At 42.8% G+C, this 4,567-nt stretch overlaps 1 pseudogene; it reads right to left on the reverse strand.

Annotated features, from left to right (window-relative positions):
- Positions 1 to 375: 375 nt before the first annotated feature.
- On the reverse strand, positions 376 to 3,318 carry LOC101650214 (annotated as a pseudogene).
- Positions 3,319 to 4,567: the final 1,249 nt, after the last annotated feature.

Consider the following 4,567-nt stretch of genomic DNA (forward strand, 5'->3'; position numbering starts at 1 on the left):
GACCTTGGGTCCAGAAACGGACCTTGGTTCAGGTGTCCTTTCCTATTTGTAGTTATACCTTTAAGCTTCTCACTCCTAAAATCTGATGAGAGAGAGAGAGAAAAGTTCATCAGCCACACACCAGAGAACCTCCCTTTATATTCATTTCCACATGGTTGCTAAGGGAGTTTTCCTGTTACCTTCTACTCCAAATGAGCATACTGTCCTAGCAAAGATAACGTAATTCTCTTAAATCTAACTCCAAATAATCTTATTTGCATAGTAAACATGAATGCTTTATAAGTGAGATCTTAAACCAGAAGCAGAGCTTAGGATTGGTAAAGAGGGTAATCACATTAGTTTTCCAGGTGTATGATGATTTCAGCAAAAGTTCTGTTACCTGTACTGGGAGAGAAATTTACAGAGAGGGGCCTATAGGTCCGCAGGTTCACCCTGAGCTCCTACAATGCTTCTAAAAGAATATCCTGACTCAGAGGACCTTCGGGATCCTCATAGAAATTCTGAGGGACAGGGAGCCCCAGAATGGAAAACTCGCACAGTGGCCAATTGTGCTGAAGCAGGTCCTGCAGGACAGCCATGGAGACTGGGTTTCCACACAAGTTGGTGAGCTGGTAGCACTGGCCCAGAGCAGGCTTCAAGGCAGTGAGCTCAGAGTCATTGGTGTCACAGTCAGCTAAGTTCAGGTGGTTCAGGGTGACTGAGAATCTCTCTAGCTGTATTTGGAAGAATCCATTCATTGAGACTGCCCTGAAAACACCACTCAAATGCAGAAACCTTAGTTGGCCGGTGCAGGGACACAAGCACAGGCTGTTCAGACCAGAGTCCAAAGGAATGCAGGACTTTAAAGTGAAAAACTCCAAGTGTGTCGGCAAACAACTGAGTAGTTGATAGAGGTGGTCATTGAGGAAGAAGAAAGATTCCAGAATGAAGTGCTGGAGTTGATGCAGACTGAAAAGGTTAGAGGTCAATTTTGCAAGAAACTTCTCTGCTTTGTTCATGGTACATCACCGCAGGTGATTTGGGAAAGATGGAGTGTGCTCAGGTGACTCACCTAGAGCACGTAAGGAGCAAGCCATCTAAGGCTGTGCAGGTCGCATCTGCAGTGGATTCCTACCTCCTGCACCCCATCCATCTGCACCCCATTCAAGATCTCAATAATGGGAAGTTGTGACAGAACTCCTCCAAATGCTAGTTTCATACAGCACAGAGGTGTCAGGAACTTTCCCTGTTTGACCCTCTCAATGAGGCAGGTGAGCAATTTATTAGGGAAGGTTTCAAGAAAGCAAAGGTCTGTGAGCCAAGCCATGGAGGCCAAGGGCTGAGGCTTCTCTCTTTCTCAGGGATTCTTCCCTTTTTGAGTCTTGATTCTTGACTTGATGGTCATAGTATCTTCTGATGAGGTCACAGAGGCAATGCATTGGTTTCCATACCACACTTTCCAGAAGTTTGTGTCAATGTCCAAGAAGCATACATCCAGTACTTTCAGTTTGCATCTCTTGCGGGGAACTTTCTGGGAAAGCAGAATATCAAAACCATCCAGGGAAGCCTTTAAGATGTCCTGGTGAGAATGCCCAGACTTCATTAGAGCCCCTAGTGGGAGCTGGATGAAAGGCCAGGACCCCACCATGGCTTTCACTGTCTGTTTGTGTCCCCCAAAGAAAGCTGCCATGAACAGGGGTGGGAAGAGTTCTGTGGGAAGCCACTCCAGAGAAGCAATAGCTGAGGTCCTCATTCTACAGCACACTCTGGATGGCAAGGTCCAGGAGCCTGGTGGGTTCCTGCTGCTCATGCTGAACAATCTGCTTCAAAAGGAGTCCTGAGCTGTGAATGGAAAGAGGGATCTGCTCAGACTTCTGTGAGAGCCACGCTGGTTGTCCTAGCCCTCCAAAATCTGGAGGGGAGCTTTTTGACTATGCCACTCCTCTCATCAACTCGCAGTGGTAGAGGCTGACAAGGTCCAGGTGGGGCTTAGAATTCAACTGTGATGCTTTCTCTGACTCAAGTTGGTCCTGAAGATGTGGAATCCAAGATGGGCAGGTTGAGCAGCTGTGGAAATGTAGATTTGTAAAAGATAAGTAGGGCATATGGTAGTTGCACATTGAATCAAACAATCCCAGGGCTTATTATGCAAGTAATAAGAATTCAAGGGGAATGACAGGGCATTCATCAATTGGAAATTTTGAGATATATATTGAACTACAATGCTCTCTATGATTGGATAATATCTATGGGAGTACAAGAAAGTCTTGTCAATACAGTGAAGAGTCAAATTTCCAATCACTAATGAAGAAATTGAAGAATTCTTCCATGCACGTCAATGTGAAATTGACCATTGAGGTATTCCAGAGGCAGAGATAATTCTTGATAAGTAATAAGAAATTAGTAAACAGAGAGGTAGAAAAGCATTTGGAAAATAGGATGTTGGTATTAAAATAAATCGGGAAATCACAGGGTAGATATTGCAAGGATAATTGAGACAGACTAGCATTAGCCACCCTAACGCCATCTTGTTGACTGCTGAATCACATACCTCCTACTCCTTCCATTTCAGAAAATCCCACTAGTGATTGGTTTTTAAATATACTCTTATGGAATGAAGATGGAAATATTTTAATTAATAATATTGTTCTCTTTGATGTTGTAACAAGGACATTAGTATATTTATTTTATTTACCTGGGTGTTATAATCAATGCTGTACCATGTTAATGCTCACTAACTCTAAAGCATAATAATATTAATTTTGCTTTCTACTTCTGTCCATACTTTCTTAAGTCCTGGACAGATAGATTCCAAATTAGTTTTTGTCTTTAAAGATGGACTGAAATGTCACTTGTGGACTAATATCAAGAATTTCTTTTAGCTTCCAGCAGTCCCATTATGACAGAGAAAAAAAAAACCCTTCTAAGTTATCATTTGAACCGCCAGCACAATGATACCTTCACCACACATATCTTTTTTAACGACACAAATGGCAGCTATATACGTGGACTTCTGGCGATGTAATTCACAGAAATAAAATAAACTATATCTGTTGGAAATGTTTCATAGTACAAAAGAGACCCCAGTCCAAAATATAAGTTAAGGACAACATTTATTCTGTCATAAAGGACAAAAAAACAAAACAAAGCCAGAAACACATGAGGGATGTCATTAGCATGAAGTCATGATAGCATCCTACAATTCAGAGATAGGATGTTACTTCAACTAAGTCATGGAATACAGGAGACTGTCAAATTTATGATATATGATTCATTAAAAATCACTGGGAAAACCACCACCACCACTGCAACCACCACCACGTCGATCACCACCACCATTACCAAAAGAAGCACGTCCACCACCAGCAGTATAACCAACACTAGTACATTGAATACCAACAATAACAAAACTTCCATGAACACCATCATACCATACACCATCACCTCCAGCACTACCAAAACCACCAATACCACTATCACCACAACTAAAACCACCATCAACCCTACCATCACCACCACCCACTCCCCCCACACTACTACCACAGTAACTACTACCCCCACCACTACCAATTACAGCAGAATCACTAACACCACAAGTAACATGACAACCATAATCACCACCAGTAACCCCACCACCATTACCTTCAGAACCACAAATCATTAGCACAATGACTACCAACACCAACACTATAACCAAACCCATGACCACGCATCCTACCAGCCCAAGCACCATCACCATTCCCACAACCACCAGCACAATCCCCAATACCACCACCACCCACACCACCAGCACTACCACCAACATCATAACCAAATATACCACCACCATCAATAGCATCAACACCACTATTATCACCACCATCACTACCTCCAACACCAGTACCCTGAAAACCATCATCACCACTACAAGCAAAAACAATACCCATGTCACCAACACCACTAACAACATAACAATCACTACCAACTTCATGACCAATATCAACACCAGTACTAGTGCCATCTAACCAATACCACCACCACTACCACCATTGATACTAGCAACACCAAAACCAATAACATCACCACCAGAACCAGTAACACCAACACTGCCACTAATATGACTGCCATCAAAACCACCACCTTCACCAAACATACCACCACCATCAGCACCACCACCATCACCAGAGAAAACACCACTACAACTACTCTAAAAACGTCTAACACCAATGACAACAAAATAATTACCACCAACACCATCACCACCACTAACTTCACCACCACTATGACCATCTGCATCATGACCACCTATAAAAGCACCACCACCAGTATCAATACAACTAAAACCAAAACCATCAGCACAACTACAATGACCACCAGCAAAGCCACCAATATTTCCACGATTAACATCACTAGCACTACCACCAATACCATCACCAAATATAGCACCAACACAATCAATACCATCAACACCACTACCATCCCCAATATCACCACATCCAACACCACCATAAAAAACACCACAACCAATACCACCAACACCAATATCACCAACAGCACTACCACAATCACCATCACAACCACCATTATGAACACCACCACCAGAAGTTCC

Source organism: Echinops telfairi, unplaced genomic scaffold (assembly GCF_000313985.2).
Source record: "Echinops telfairi isolate 266 unplaced genomic scaffold, ASM31398v2 ScPeMD7_53;HRSCAF=182, whole genome shotgun sequence".
NCBI classification, from domain to species: domain Eukaryota; kingdom Metazoa; phylum Chordata; class Mammalia; order Afrosoricida; family Tenrecidae; genus Echinops; species Echinops telfairi.